The sequence below is a fragment of the Corvus cornix genome, chromosome 17 (genome assembly GCF_000738735.6).
Source record: "Corvus cornix cornix isolate S_Up_H32 chromosome 17, ASM73873v5, whole genome shotgun sequence".
NCBI lineage: Eukaryota > Metazoa > Chordata > Aves > Passeriformes > Corvidae > Corvus > Corvus cornix.
This window is the reverse complement of record NC_046346.1, coordinates 960,336-977,166: the sequence shown is the minus strand read 5'-3', so window position 1 is coordinate 977,166 and position 16,831 is coordinate 960,336. Positions and strand designations below refer to the sequence as shown.

Here is a 16,831-nt window from a genome sequence, read left to right as displayed (position 1 = left end):
TTCTATTTCAATCAGTTTCACATTGATTTTTAAAATTTATTTTATCATTCCTTTTTCATGCAAAAGAGATAAAAATTTGGCTTCAAATGAGGCTGCCAAGAGTAAAGGTCTCTGAGCCATGTGTTCAATACCAAGAATACTTCTGTTTAATCCCATTCTACCTACACTTATCCTTTTCATCATGTCACTGGCCAAATCTTTTCACTTTGAATTTGCTCTTAAGCTGAATCTCTTTCCTTCCTCATCAAGTTAGATGGATTTAAGCAATGACAGCTATCAAAAGGACAGAGCACATACAAAATAACTCCAAAAATGTGCTCAACAAGGGTTTTTTCAAGCTCTTCCCTTGTTTACTTCTTAGCAGAAGGATGTAAAGAAACAATTTCCTCAGTTAATCCCTCCTTGACCCAAATTAACTTTTTCCAAACTATTTTCCTAAATAACTTTACAGTCTTGCCTGAACGAACTTGACAATAGGCACATTTCAGTCTCCCAAGGAAAGGAAGAGAACAGCAATGGGGAGGGATAAGAAGATGACTTAGCTGGTCTGACCAGCACAGTGCTGCGCATTGGGGTGTGGGAAGATGGGAGGTTCGGATTAACACTCTGGATTTCTCTTTATTTCTCAATAAAGATGACACAGGAGGAAAAAAAGACATGTATCCTTTAAGCCCCCACTTCTTCACTTGCTGGTCTTTGCAGTATGAAGAGAAATGAGACCCATCTGCCCCGGGTCTCGCCTGTCTGGATCAGCGCATTGGATCTGATCGAACTCATGGGAAGTCTTCCTTCCTCCTTCCCCTGTCTTGTCACAGCCTTTCTCCAGGATGGGAACTGCCAGAAAGACTCGAAGATAATTGGGGGAAGCAAAAGGGAGCACCAGCATTGCCTCTTCTTTAGATGCCTCAACAGATCTCCATCGCTTTTTCATTTTGACTTGGGTAAATTTTAAGCAGCAAAATGTAACACAAAGTTGATGACAGTCCTATAAAATGGCTGAAGGGCTGAAAGCTGGGCCAACCTCCACCTCCTGCCCCCAGCCCCATCAGCACTGACAGGGTCCTGCAGGGCCTGGCTCCGGCGCGGAGGAACAGCCACGGCACAACGGCCTCGGCTGCAGTGCCCTTGCCTGGGGAACTTGTTCTCCACGGCTGCTCCAGCAGTTCACTTCCCAATGGGAAATGATGTTTTCCATAGATTTAGTGAAACGCGGTTCTAATTTAGTAATCGCGATGTTCATCCTACTGAGCAGGACCGAGTGTTTTGAGAATGAGAGCAAAATAATTAGGACGAGCCTCAAAATATTCGAGCGACTCAAACATTTGAAGATCACCTCTGATGTGGGGACAGAAGGAGGCACCTGGAGATTGGCATGTGGTTGTGCTTATACATTGTGCCAAAACCCTGTTCCCTTTTCCAGACCCTAACATTTCATACTTGAGGAGTTTTATAGTATTTCTGCTAATCTTAAAATGGGTTCCATAGCTGTTCAGATACCTTGTAAAGCCCATGTTACCCAAAAAAACCCACTCTTACGGATTCATTTTTTATTTTTCATGAATAGGATCAAAGATACTGCATGTTTTTCAGCCAGGAGCCCACTCTTACCCCAGCAAGCACCAGAATATGTATTTTAACAATTGCATCAACTACGTTTCAGGAGTATAAGTAAATGACTCAAGAAATGAAAGCCAATCTTCAAAAGAGGAGGCAGAGAGGAAGCTGTCTGGGAACTGGAGAAGTTACTACAACGGTGATTGTGGGAAGAATGGACAGCAGATACAAGTTATCTCCTTCACACTCATGACAGGGAGGTGGGAACCTCTTCATCCACATCAACAGCAGCTGCGTGACAGTGATACGAGCCTGGGTCACCATTAAAGCAGCATGTCAAGCTTTTTTTTTCTTTTTCTTTCCAAATTGCTTCCTTTTGGATGAGTTCCATGTAACTGTCATTTGTTTTCTCATTTTGTTTTCATTTTCCATTTATGCATTCATCCAGCCCTTGAGGGGGAATTCTACAAAAATCCGTGTCAAGAATGCCCACAAGGGCTCTCTGACCCACCCCTCCCATTCCTCCATGTCCCTCCATGACAACATGGCACATCCGAAAAACTCAACAAGCCTGACCAGCAAAGGGCAGGAACTGCATTGCCACTGAGGCACCTTCCCTTCATCTGCCACCTGCAGCTGCCCCAGTGCACGAGCCCCGTGCCAGGGTACTGGGGCTGCCAGACCCACGGGAACCCAGAAACAGCAGTGGGTTACTGCAGTTGCTACTGAAAGCATTTTTACAGCAGCAACATACAGAGAGAGAGAACAGCCATGCAGTGTCAGAGAATGAGAACCTGTCCTACGGTACGGGGTCGTAGGTCAGAAGGGACCTTGGGAGTCACCCAGTCCAAACTCCCCTCCAAGGAGGGTGTCCAGTGCTTTGGTCTCCCCCTCTCAAAATGCTCTCAGAGAAGAATAAAAGGTCAATAACTGAAAAAAGCAGAGAAAAAAAGAACACTAAGAAACCTGGAAGAGAATGAGAAGAGAAAATGCAACACGGACATGGACTTCTCCCCACTGCTCAGCCCTGGGTTCCCTCTGAAACACTTAAAGAAACAAAGTTAGTGTGTCTTAGAGATGTCCAGAGACATCCCAGTGTCTTGTTTCACTTTTGTAGCACAGGGAAAGGGTGCAGACGAGTTGTGGGAGCAGCTTTGAGTTTTGTCAGTCTCAAACCACTGAAACTAGCAAGGTAGTGGAGTTCATTCATCATCAGGTGGTCTCATTGAGAACGTGCTTTAAAGTGTTTTATTCTGTCCTGCCATACAAACGGGAACGGTTGTTCTCGCTGTGCTAAAGAATGGAAAGGAAACAAACACAAGCGGAAAATCTCCTCGGTGCTACGTGTGGCTCAGGGCAAGGCTGCCAATGGGATTTGGTGGGGGCTGTCCTGCCGCTCCAGAGGGGACAATCCCGAGGTTTTCCAGGAGCCCACAGCGTCCGTTAAAGGCGCTGGAGCCGCTCGGTGGCACCTTTTAGGCGCCTTTAACTGCGAACACGAAGTGCCCTGGCGCTCTTGCCCGGCTCTGCCCATGCTGGCGGCGGGGCCGCGCCGTGACCCAGTTTCCCAGTGGCCCAGAACGCCCGGGGATAACCCGGTCGGGGGCTCGGGGGCCGGCGGACCAGGCCCGGCCGCCGCCCGCCGGGGCCGGGTGACACCCCCGCGGCGGGACCGGCGGCGGGCCGGGGCGGGGCTCGGCCCCGTGGTGCGGCCGGGGGGGCTCCGGCGCCGCAGGGGCGAGGGGCAGGTGCGGGGCAGGTGCGGAGCCGGGCCCGCCCGGCACCCAAACAACCCCGGCCCTGCGCCCGCCGGCGGGGCGGGACGGACCCTCCGGGGCGCGGGCGCGGCCCAATCGGGAGCCGGCCCCGCGCCGCCGCAGCCAATGGGCGCGGCGGCAGCGCGCACGTGACCGGGCGCGCGGCCGCCCGTCAGCGGGCGCTATATATCGGGGCGGGGGGCGCGGGCGGCGGCGGCCGCGGGGGCTCGGCGGGTCCGGCCGCCGCTCCTGCCCCGCCCGCGCCGCGCCGGGGCCGCCGGTCAGCGGTGGGAGCTGCCGGACCGTCCGCACCGCCGACAACTTTGGGGAGAGCGAGCCCAGCGCGGAGCCGTCCCCGGGAGCGCCCCGCCAGGTAAGGCGTTAATCCGAGTCCCGGCGGGCCGGGGGGAGCAGCCGGGGGGGCGGGGGTCGCGCTGCGCCCCGACCTGCCGCCAGTTGGTTTTTTTTTATTATTTATATTTTATTTTTCCAGTCTCATTTCTGCACGTGCTCCTTTGTTCTCCAACAGAAGCGTTTTTTTTTTTTTTTTTTTTTCATATATGTATATATATATCCGTTAATGTAACGCAGCTGGAGCAGCCGCTCCCCGCCGGTACCGGGGGAGGGGGGAACAGGCAGCAGCTCCCCCTTGCTCCCCCCTCCCCGCTTTATTCCCTCCTCCCCCGAAGAAGAAGGAGAAACTCGAGCGATTCCGCAGCGCTGGAAGTTGCTCGCGGGTCCGGGTCGGTAACCAGACACGCGTGTCGCCCGAGGGCTGGCGGGGAGGAACTGAGCCAGACGGGGACACAAAGGAGGGGGGCAGCCCCAGACACGCCGTCCCCGCCCCGCGGCGGCAGCGCCCGGCACCGCCGAGACCCGGGCGGGGACGGCGAGGAGGGAGAGGATGCCCCCCGGTCCCCCCTTTTGTCTGGCTTCGGTGGCACCTGCGGGGGCGAGCGCTCGGCCGCCCCGCCCGCGGACCGTATCGCGACCGGCGGCGGATTAGCGACAGTTGTTGTGGTCGGAGAGGGTGAGACAGCCCCGGTCTCGGCGGTTTGGTTCTGTGGCCCTGCAGGGCTCGATTCCATAAGCCTCATGTTAATTAACGAGATCATTAAAAATACAAAAAAACTGCAATAAAATGAGCCCCGATGTGCAGTATTCCCCCAGTTCTTGCTCCATCACACTCGGAATTTTTATCATAACTTGCTCTAGAAGAAATTTAACATATTTGCTCCCAGACTGTCGACAGTGATTAGCTGTGACGCTTGCAATGGACTCTATAGAATATCTAAAAGAAATTTAATGTATTTACCCCCCCAAACCATCTCCAGTGATTTACTGTGATGATTGCAATGGGCTGTGTATACGATACCTAAAGAAATTTAACTTATTTTCCCCCGCAAATCCTCTGCAGTGCTGCTTGGGCTCTGTGCATGATAAAATATGTTCAATGTACACTTAAAAATCTGGTATTTTTAAGAAAATAATTTTCATAAACTTTTCCTATCGTTTCCTCAGCAAAAACAACCCATTATGAAAGCTCTAAGTAGAATTCTTCCACAAGTTTAGTAAGTTGAGAAGAGGATGATTTACCCTCCTTGTTTTGTCCAGGAATGTGAGATAGCATATTTTAAAAGTTAATAAGTATTAAAAGCCACGAGGAGCATTAAAAGTGTATTTCCAAGTGGTGTGCTCCCCAGAGCCACGGCGCAGAGCAGCCAGCGCAGCGCCTGCAGCTCCACGCAGAGCAGAGGTTATTCACATGGCTGTTCGAGAAACTCCATTCATATCTCTGACTACCTGGATTTGAATAGAAACCAGACAGCAATTCTTTGGTCCCAGCCACTATTCGCCCCGCTGGACAATAGAGATTTGTTAGCACACAGGCACAAGCCCTGGGACACAAAGCTGGAGGCAGCAGAGATAGGGGCTTCACTGCACAGGAAATTACAGCTTTTGATGCACTGTTGGCAGGTCTGTCGGTTCAGAACAGCAACATGCCTGTGCCATGTTTAAGAGCTCCTGACTGCCATTTTTAACCACCTAGAATGTCATAAAAGCTTTATTGTCGCAGTACATAAAATCATGAAGTCCATATGGTTACTTTTCAGCTGCCCTGAGTCTGGAAGGCAGAAGCATGATCTGGCTGGAAATTTTAATTTGGGGGGAGTGTGTGGGGGGGAATTAATAGAATTTAAGGACAGAAAACCTCAAAGTGTTTATAAAAGCAGAGATTTGTTACCGAGGTGGCTGATGTCCAGCCTGAGATGGGGTGGTGTTCTAATAGACTTGGTTTAGTGGTGGTTGTAAGGCGACAAGGCTGGGCAGCTTATTTCATCCTAAAAGGTTCAGTAAATTTACTCCATGCAGCTCCAGTACCAGCTGTGGAGGAGAACATTGTTCCGTTGCGTCAACTTGGGAAACACAAAAATAAATAAGAAAACCAAACTGCTCAGTGTCTGGTACCTCCCATTTCCCTTACTTTCCCCCCAGTCTGGAGTTAAAATGAGAACTGCTCGGAGACTGGGCTTTAATCCGCTGATTGGAGCCAATGAGCAGAAATTATCGAGATTAGAAAACCAACCAGCGGGTTTTATTAGCTGAGAAGCCAGCCCCTCGCTGTGCGCGGCGCCGCGGCCGCGCGCCGGGGCTCAGGGCAGTCCTCTCCCAAAGAGCGGGAGGGTTGGGGCTGGTCCTCCTCTCCTTTTGCATTTTTCCATAAATCTTACCTCCTCTACCACCTTAGCGCCAGATAAAATACCTGGTCCAACAGGCTTTTAAGACTGTGCCTGGCACAGTTTTAACAGTGTCAGGGTGTCTCTAGGTGTGAGCCTCACTGCGAGCGCAGCAGGAGTGGGATGACTTTGCTCTTCTTCACCCAGGAAAAACAATGAGAGTTCTATATTGCAGCTGGAAAGTGTGTGTGTGTGTGTGTTATGAGCTGCAGCAATACAAAGCATGATAAAATACAGAAACAAATGTTGGGCTGTTTGCTGCCATTAAGCACGTTTTTATCAACACAATCCTTGTGAGCTCAGGAAAAGGGGAAGAGTTCTAAAGCAAGGAAGGTCCATCTTCCTGGGGGACACCTGGGAGGAGCACTGCTAATGCTCTGACCAGCCCATCAGGCAGATGATGGACTTGCTTCCACTGGTCCTTCAAGCAACGTAGGGCAAAAGAAGGCTGGATGACTAAAAGAACACACTTCTAAAAACAGTGCTGCTTGTACAACTAATAAACACCCGTACGTGTGAGGGGCCAGCTCACAGAATTTTCAGCTGCTGTTTCAGAACATTAAAAATATAAATGTGAATGTAAATACTTTTCACAGGAGTCAGTTTTGTCTGAGTAATTATATAACTTCCTTGAATTCTCTTCCTGATGGAGTACAATGGCCTGGGTGTATTACTTCTCAGTAAAACTTAGCTTGATTGTAATCTAGCCCAATTCTTATCACCTATTTTGATTTTTTTCTTGCTGGTACTGACAAGCCCAGGAGGACCTACCTAAAATAGGCCTTTGAGCAAAAACATTATTATTTTTAATAAAGGTTAAGGATATTGATGGCTCTATCTGCAACACACTTGTAGATGAAATTCCATGGTGTTCTTAAAATACAGCAACCTTTTCTGTTACCTGTAAGACTGCTAATAGTTAATATTCATCCAGATGCTTATGATAAAACCTACCCCTTGAAAGTGCTGTCTAAAAAAAATGTGCTGAAAAGTTAAATTTTGTCCTTGCAATTGGGTCGTAAGATTTTGAGTACCTGTTAAGCACATAGTTTTGAATGGAAACCAGACCATTATAAGTAGGCAAAAAGCACTTCTGCTTAATCGAAATAGCCATAAGAGGAATGCCTGGGCATAACCTGCCCCCAAAACATCTGCAGACTCAGCCTGGACATGGGAATAATCCCATCATGCACATAAGAAAAGGATCCTGATGGCTCTTCTCATGTGGTCAGGGTTTATTTAAACTGCACGTAGAAATAACAGATAATTCCAAAGTCAGTTTTCACAACTCCAGTTACAACTATTCCAAGGGAAAGCTTATAAAGCCTGAACCACTGTCACAACCACTAACAGCCTTGGAAGTGCAGCAGATGCAGAAGACCAGGGCGTGTATAATCCGACCATTAATAGATGGTATTGCATTACAGGGTTGGTTGCCAATAAAAATGTGTCAGGTATGCTGCAATCTCACAATACACTTGGCAATTTAACACAAAATGCGGAATCCTAGGAATTTCATTTTGTCTTAATTATAGCCAGCAGATGCTGTAATCGTTTCAAACCCACAGCGCTGATTAATAGTGCTCAACAGTTTCAAATGTTAAGAACTCAAAAGATAACAATTGGGTGTTTTGATATTAAGGATAACATGGAAGCATGTGTTTCCCTAAGAAGCACCATGGACGTACAGTCTGATGACATCACCTCTTCAAACAGACCTCAGTCATTCCTGCCCTCCGTGTTCTGCCTGAGAGTAGCTCAAACCATCTGCAGCTGCCCTGGACCATAACACAAAGAAATGAACCCCACTGCCAGCAATGACCTGGGTAAAACTGCAGATTTCTGAGTGCCAAGTGCTGCATCTCAAACCCAAGAACCCTCCTGCATTAGCAGTTAATTGTGTGGGAATGAATATTGCAGGAAGCCTGGGAATGGGAATTCTGCTGCCCAGTAGCAGGTCCCTTTCCACCATAACGGCTTTGGGGTCATGCACAACTTGGCTTTGCACCACCACGCTGCTCAGCCCTGCGGTTCACCCGTGTTTCCCTCGGAAAGGCCAGGCTGGGTGGGATGCGATGCCCAGCTGTAAGGGCTGGGTGGGCACGGGCGGCACGTGGAGCGGTAACGTGTCCCCCCACGGGCACTGCCCTCAGCTCAGAGCTGCCCTAACACAGGGGGACGGGGCTGTGTGCTCCGGGCTGGCTCCAGCCCCGGCAGGGTGAGCCCAGTGGTGACACAGGCACTGCTTGTCCAGTGCAGGCAGATTGGAACACAATGGAGTCCAGCAAGCTACAGGTTACCAATCCCCAAAATTCTGTCAATATGTTTACTGATTCTCAATTTGGTAGCCAAATCAGTTTATAGGTCTCTTGGAAAATGCCTTGTCATATGAGTATTCAAGGCTTTCCTACTTCGCTTTTTCCAGGCTTTTGAGCACACATTACTTGAGCATTAGAGCACACATCCCTCTGTTCCTGTGTACAAGTCTGCAGTACCTCTGTAAATAGTGCTACATCTTGAGTCTGATGTCATGAACAAAAAGGATTAATCTGGTCTATGAGCAGAAGTGGTCAGGGTTTCACCACGCACATCAATTCCCAGTCTCCCATATTTACTTACATTTCCAGCTGCACGCACACCAGTGCCCTGGAGTGGCAGCAGCTCCATTTACATAACCAGGGCTGGGTACCCCGGGGGCTCAGGCTGGAGCTGAGCCCCCAGTGCAGGCAAGGAGACAGCTCTCACCTCACTGAGAACGCTGCTGCTCCACAGGGGAGGCTGGGGGAGTCCACCAGGGCGGCTGCATTACAGAGTGTGGTTATGAGACATACATAAAACCCTCCCCTGCAACTGGGTGTAATGAATGGCTCTTCCTAGTCAGATTTATCTCTTTAGGTAGAGCCTCAAAATCAGACTTTAAGATGATCAACACGTTTGCAGATAAGGTTCACATTAAAAAGATCCTAGTTGCAAAACAGAATGCATTCAAGTTTGCCATATATTATTTTCTGCTAAAGATTTAAATATCATGTGGCTTTAGCTTTCTTTCTGTTCACTGAATATCAAGGTCAATTAGGAATGATGTCTGGCTAGTACTCTCAGAGCAGATTAGACAGTTGCATCAAAAACTAGGACCATGTATAGGTCATCTGTTACTGTGACCTAGATTTCTGAGAATCTGTTCAATTTGTTTTATTGAAAATGTGGTCCTCTCTCAGTTCTGTTTCTCACAGCAAACCTTTCTGTAATAGCAGAAAATAGCTTTATTAGATACTTAGAGACACTGCTTACTACTTCTGCTAAGATACAAAGAAAATCAAATCCATGCAGCAGACCTGTGCCTGTCATCCATTTAATTTTAAAATAACTTAAGGTTCTGAAAGGCTTATGCCTTATAATCTAAAGCATTTGGTCCACACGCCAAATACTAAGCGATCTGAAATACATAATAGCTTAGCTCCAGCTTTGTTTGCCCTATTTAATTCATTTTTTGCCTTTAGTAACCAGGGTGTAGACGCAATATTTCTGCAGTCTACTTTGGAAGAGAAGAACGTACAGAAATGTTTGAGTGAGGCTGTTTTGTTTGTATCTGTGTGAGCTTTGTGGTGCCCTGGGAGGAGAGTTGGTGTGGATTGCCCAGATCCAGACGTCCCTCCCAACCCTGCCTGTTTACTGAGGATAAGGATGGTGCTGTCTGAATCCTGACAATTTACAGTACATCCACCTATGCTTGCTGGGTTGTCATTCTGAAACAACATAAAAGCAGATTTCCATTTGGAACATTTTATCCAAATTTCCTCTCCTCTCACAGCTCTTAATTGTTCTGGTAGAGAGCAATTACTAGAACACAGACCATGCAAACCCCGCTGTTGTTGGTGTAAGTACTGGCGAGAGGGAAGACAACAAAGTGTATCTTAAAATATTAGAAACTTTTCTAAACACCAGTGAGTTCAGTGTAAAAGGAAAACTATAAAAACAATGAAGTGATTGCAGAACTCGCAGTCCAAAGACCACCAACCAAATTTGAGCATTACCATCGTCATCAGTCTCTGTGGCTTGTGGTGCTGGGGTACAAAGCACATCAGGAACACTTGTGCTCTCATCACACCCCAGGACAAAAGGTTGCTAATACGCTCAAATATGAGGAGAAACGGCACCAAAAAAGAAAATATGCCAATAGGTTGAGATTCACAAATGAAAATCTGCAGCGCGTCCCTCCCTCCCTCATGCATCGATCATAGGAAATCTGTTCCCATTTTTTCAAAATTCTAAAGCGAGTTCTACCAACTCATATGAATTTTATACTACTTTCATATTCAAACTTTTATGTGCATATCAGCACACTGGGACCAATTTATTTTATAGGCAAGATAAAACCCTGCGATATTTGGTGACGTTATCCAAAGATCATTCTTCTAAATGAACATAAGTACATTTTCTCCTTTTTGTTTCACATGATGGCTGCATTTGAATAGGCTAAATGTATAATTCAGAGAAGAATGGCTGAGTCCTGCTCACCTGGGGGTCATATCCACATCCATCCAATATTTAAAAGCACGCAAAAGCAAAGAAATTAAATATATAAGAGGCCGGGGAGGATGTCTTTCTTCCAACAGAATATTTGCCTGGTAACCAGATAGAAGAGACCGCCTCTTTTTTTACCTCCAAATCACAGTTAGTTGTTCTACAAGTCTTTGAAGACACTTCTATTTTAAATTTTAACACCTGAAGAACAGTTCAAGACGTGCTGCTCTGGCTGAGCCACACACAGTGGGAGGAAAGTCTCACAGAAACATGGCTGAAGCTCTAAAGCCAGCGCGTGATCAACGTACATTCAGACCATGTGTAAACAAGGCTGAATGAATTTGGTGTGAAAAAGGGAAAAAAGAGCAAGGAAACGTAGTGGAAATCCATCCATGGTGTGGATGGGACCATGCTTAGGATGTGATGTTTCCCTGTCAGCCCGGAGCACATCCATCTGGGCCTTGTGGTACCTGCTGTAGCTGAATGGGAGTGACCGCGGCCAGAAGATGGGAGCCAGGATCTTGCAGAGGTTCAGTGAGATCAGGGCACTTGTTCTGTGTGGCACCCGTTCAGCTCACAAGGAAGACACTCCTCATGGAAAGAATAACATGCTGCCAGCTAAGCCAGATGTTGGCAAGGGATAAGAAATCTCATAACCTTTGGGAGGAGGATGGGGAGAAAGCCACATGAGGATTCATTTTCCTGCTCATTACAATGTCACTGTAATGTCATTTTCTTTGCTTCAGTTATATACAGTTACTGGAAGTAAAATCCTTACTACACTGAGTGTATCATGAAATGGAGTCTTACAAGGTGGCAGCGTAAAACTGACCCAGAGGTGCCGCACTGCCAAAACTGAGCCAAAAAGTGAGGTTTTACAGGTATTTCTTTTGAGAAGAACTTCAAATCTTGAAGTCTATCAGATGAAAATTGCTGGATTACAAAGATGAAAACCAGGAACTAATTATCTTGAAAGGGACAGTTACCAACACATCAGGAGACATTATGATTATGAAAAGCAAATCCTTCATTTGATCCCTCTCCATCCGTACTGCTTCCCAAGCAGATAACCTAAGCTTTATCCATGTGGAATTGCTAATATTCCAAACAGGGAATCAAATATGAAAGTCACAATTAGCATATATAAAAAGAAATCTCTATTTTTATAGTGTTGTGTATGATCAGTGTGTGAACAGGGGCACGTGGCAGCAGTTCCATGGGGGTCATGTCCCTGGTCTAAAGTCACAGGAAGCCATCTCAACAAAACAGACCTCAGATTTCTCTCCCAATTACTTTGCAGCATATTTTTCCCATGTTTGGCCATTACAAGTGGAGGTTCTGGCCATGTCTTCAGTATCTCACGTGGGAAAATGAAAATGATTCCTGTGAAACACACATCCAGGGGCAGGCGTCGTGCTCGGGGTGAGCCCACTCAAGGCACTGCCCCACCAAAGCAAAGGAGACCTTAACTCCAAACTCAGGATTCTCTGACATTATCCAGCTACATTATACATCCAGAAACAATGACAAGGGAACCTCAGCTGGACTCTGGGGACCAGCAGGAGAACCGATGGTGCTTCCTGCCCTCCCTGCCCTAGCAAAGACTGGCAAGTCCAGCTCCTTCCAGCCTCAGCACAACAAGGCAATTCTCTGCAACACAGGAGCTAATTTTTGTGAAAACTGTCAGACTGATGACTCTGCCAGCAATTTCTAAAAAGCTAAAAGACAGAAAACAGTCTCGGTAACAGAATCATCTGCAGTTAGGATCATCTTTCTCCTTCCCGAAACACGCACAGGAACTATGCCTGAATTCACAGCTAATGGGAAATCTTTTGATCTTCACAGACACAAAGCTGCCAGCCAAGAAGAGCAGTCTTCACAGGGGGACCTTCTGAGGAAGCACTTATCCTAAATTCACCACCACAATAAATGTAACACATCCTGGGTCTGGAGCAGCGCAGTCCTCAGTGTTGAAGAACTGTGAGCATGTTTAATACAGCAGAAAAGACAACGTTATTTATATCTCACAAAGCTGCTTACCCAGCGTTAGATGTGCCGGGGCATAGTGCAACTGCAGGAATCCATCAGGAGGACACCTGAGATTCCTCTCCATTAAAAGTGATGGATCTAATACAGCCAATCATCTTCATGGCAACAAATGTTATCTTAACAGACAGGGGATAAAAGTTCACAGGGAAGCTGTGCAAATTCATGAAAAGAAAAATGCATTCCTGCTGACTGAACGCACAGAAGCCTGTCTCCAGAAGTCTGTGTGTGCTGAAAAATGTCTGGAAGACAGGAGATGATTAGCAGGAAATATGCAAGCTTCTCCTCCTTGTATCCTTCTCCAAACATCCATTAGCCACTGGTTTGATTTTATTTAAGAGTCAGAACTGCTTTATTGATTGCAGCCAACAGCTGCAATTCAGTAGTGGTCCCAAACATCCCAAAGTAGTTTTTTCCCAACAAAGACAATTTCTGAAGTTCTGTGAAAGGAGAAGATGACACCGTTACTGAGACATCCTGGGCTGAGGTCATTTTGTTCCAGTCCAGGTACAAACAGTTCATAAATGGAGCTCCCTCCAAACCCATCCCTGCTTGTCTTCTCAGAACAACATCCCTCCCACCACCCCTGGAGTGCTGGGAAGCTGTTACGGTCCTGAAGAAGCTCCTGATCATCTCCCCAGCCTGAGTGAGACTGTGCTCAGTCCTTGGGGAAATGTGGTGTGAGGGCAGGGGCTTGAGATGTCGCATGCTGATCCCTTCACCTTGCACAGAACAACTCTGGAGACAGGACAGCGAGCTGGGCTCTAATCCAGGTGATCCCTCCTGTCTTAAGTAGGTCAGCAAGAAAGCCCCTGCCCATGGTCATGTCTTCCAGCCTCCTCTACCAAGCAAATTTGACAACTATTTCCTTTAGGAGGTCACAGGAGATGGAGAGTTTGATCCTGAGAGCTTGTGTGTTTGTTCTAGAAACATAAAACAAGTTTTGCTTTAAAAATACAACTATTTCACCATTTTGATAGCTCAGAAAGAGTTCAGTGAAGCACTTAAAAAAATACAGGGCATCTCATTACTCAATCTGGGATGTCAGATTGCAAGAACATCCAGAGTAGCTCATTCATAAATGCCTTGTTTTAAAATACTACCACATTTGGCAAAAAGAATCAAAACCAAAATAATTTTACTTTTCAGCTGAAATCACTCGCTGAGTCTTAGCCTAGTATTTTTCAAGTATGAGTGTCTAGTATAATTTTCTTGCAAAATCACATCCCTATAGGTCAAAAAAACTTTCCACTCTTTCTATATGCTCTTGAAACACAAGTTGATACCTTGAGTTTCTGAAGAGTCAAACCATTTTTCCCTGCTAACACCCACTGCCAAGGTTCTGCTTCCCTGCTATGAAGCTAGACCCATTCCCAAACCCAGGGCAGGGTTGCTGTGCTCTAACTGGCTCATCTGTGCAGGTGAAGATACTAAGAGACAGGACAGAACTCCTGAACCTTCATTGGTTTACCTCAGAGAACCTTATTTTAGTAGTGACAGTCTTTCTGATTATTTAATTGCTTTCCACTCAACCTTTCAGAAACCTGCTCAGCTCAGTGATGTCTTCAGGGCATCCTGTGCCAGAACTGGTAAAGCATCCTTTCAGCAGTTTCAGGAGATCTAAATGCAGATGCACCAGCCTGTGCTGCTGTTAAATGTTTCATTGTTTGCACAGTAGTAGGAGTCAGGTTGTGCACACACATGCAGTTAATTATCCTTGTGGCAAGTACCACTTCATGGGCCGAGTCCTTTATCTTCACACATGCTCTGTATTCCTGGTTCCCAAACATGGAACTTTGCATTCGACTGTACCAAAGCATTCACTTACACCTGATCTATCTAGAGATCCAAATCTGTGTCACTCTTCTGTCTAAAATACCCCAAACCTGCTAACCTGGGATACTACGTTTCTCCCAGGCCAGAAACCACGATGCTTTAGGACATGGCCAAGTCATTCTAAGGCTGCGCCAACTGGATCACGTTCCCACTTGGAACTGCATTCAGACCTCCTGTTTGTCATTTGTTAATCCCTTTAACATTTGCCACAGCAAATTTGTATCATACCAGTTTAAATTGTCATTCGGTATTAAGTCAAACACCTTACAAAAGTCTAGGGTATGTTGCATCCACAAGCAAGCTTGTCAACCTAGAATGAGATCAAAAGAACTTGGTAAGTCCTCCCTAAAAGGCTGGAAACTGGTACCAACAGCATTTCTGCCAGGTCCCAGCAGAGCTCTGCATCTATTTTCTCCAGGATCACCATCACAGCACTATGTTCTAAAAGGGCAAATGGAACAGACTGGTAACTTTGTTCCCTGATTTCATGTAGCCCCAGGACTGTCAAGTAGTAATCCAAGGAATTTTTGGACAGTTAAAAATAATCTCCAGTGCTCACTGTAGAAGACTGATGAATCTGAAGTGTTTGGCCTTGGCACTGCTAGTTAAACACTCACCCAAATTTCAATGAAACAGCAATGACTAAAATTACTGCCAGCAGTCCCATGCTCTTATCTCCCCAAGGTGTATTTGCATGCTTACCCTGCTGAAGTCATTTACCTCGACAAAGAAAACACATTTTCTTACAGTACAGTTAAAGCTTGTTCCAGGACAAAGCAAGTGTGCTTGCACATGGCATTTCCATGGATGCTCCAGGCAGGCAGTAAGACACTGTCATGTGCTGAGGACAATCTTGGCCCCAGTTTCTATCACTGGGGTCACACACCTCCCTCATGAGAGTCACAGCTACAGCACAGGGGGTGGGAGGGAAAGGAAAGCTGTTTTACTACCAGATGCATATGTAAAATTTATTTAGTGATACTTTAGGGCAGTGCTGTTGGGATTTCTGCCCTGCTAAATAAAAGCCTTATTGTGAGGCGCTAGTAGAATGATTGGATTAGGGTGTAAGAATTGTTCAGCCACCATAAATAAAAAGAGCATAAGAAACATCCACCAAATGAACTCAATCCTGTGCCAGACAATTACCATGTTAACCTCTGTGTTTCAGGGTTTGTATGCAAATTGAAAGAAAACCCCATGTGCTCCAAATGTTCAATACTTTCATTCATAGAAAAGTCTAGTTCAGCAATCACTGCCTCCTGACTGGTGGCCTTACAGGGATCCCAGTTCACAAGGTGTCCCGTGCACAGAGAACAGAGTTGGGCTTTCAGGGACTCCTGTCAGCATCTGGGGAGGGTCCACTTAATGCTTTTTTAAGAACAAAAAATAATAATTAAGGAATAACAGTTGAGGTGGCAGCTGTCAGCTCGTTTCAGTGCTTCCTAGGTGAAAGAAGTCTCAGAGAGAGGAAGGTGTGCTGAAGGTTTGGTGCAGACCATAACTTTTGGAGTTTGCCTTGCACATATTGCCCACTTACAGTTTCCAGAGAACTATTTTATCATTTCGGAGTCTGTCCAAAAAATCTGATGGAGAGCTTTGAACTTTGCAAAGGGGAAGGAGTGTGCAGCCAGGGTATAGAAATAACGTGTACAGTTTAACATTCAGAAGAAATTCAGGCTCTGAAATCATGAAACAAGATGAAAGTTACTACCTCGAAGGTCATTGGAGGGATAAAGGAGGAAGAAGTAGTGAATTGAGAAAAAAGCCTCTCTCACAGTGTCCTTTAAATACAAACACACTGTTTTGGTTTGTTAAAACCAAAATTTCATGCTTGACTTGAACTGAGTTTCCTTGATTTATGTTATACCTACCACATGTAGTCACCCTTCACACTGGGACACTCCTGCGGCTTAACACTCCAGGCTGAGCACTGCTTGTGATTAATTCAAATTGTCTTTGTTCTTTCCACCAGCTCCTACTCCAAGAGATGGCAAGAAAAAGGTGAGACTAATTTTCAGAGAATTCTTTTGATTTTCAGTATCAGCTGATGTTTAACGATACCATTAAAATCAATCAGTTTAAGTGCAGGCTACTAACTGTATTCCTGGAGCAAGATTGCTTCAAGTACTTTATTAGACAATACGCTTACTGTTAAATTACATGTATCAGCTCAGGATATTCAGAGAGAAACTGCTAGATCCCTACAACAAGAGAAAATACTCCAAATTTAAAGCAAGTTTCCAGCATTTAACCGTAAATTATCCCTGCTGACTCTGTAGGCTCCACTGCACTCACAGGAAAGTTATTTCAGATACAGCAGCAGATTTACTTTTTAACAAACAAACTGCAAATAATTCATCTCTCTGGAACCATGCG

General features: G+C 46.1%; 1 protein-coding gene and 1 long non-coding RNA gene across 5 annotated transcripts in view; one reads left to right on the top strand and one right to left on the bottom strand.

Moving 5' to 3' along the window:
* Window positions 1-16,831, bottom strand: part of NR6A1 (nuclear receptor subfamily 6 group A member 1) — a 76,444-nt gene that overhangs the window by 40,884 nt on the left and 18,729 nt on the right. The gene's annotated exons all lie outside the window — the stretch shown is intronic.
* LOC109144390 overlaps window positions 3,566-16,831 on the top strand; it is a 28,555-nt gene continuing 15,289 nt past the window's right edge. Inside the window, exons 1-2 of one of the 2 annotated variants that reach the window (XR_005603238.1) lie at window positions 3,566-3,684; window positions 16,428-16,456. This is a non-coding gene — a long non-coding RNA (uncharacterized LOC109144390). Of the gene's footprint in view, window positions 3,685-12,418; window positions 16,457-16,831 lie in introns of both variants that reach the window. The other variant, XR_005603239.1, reaches the window with a different exon arrangement.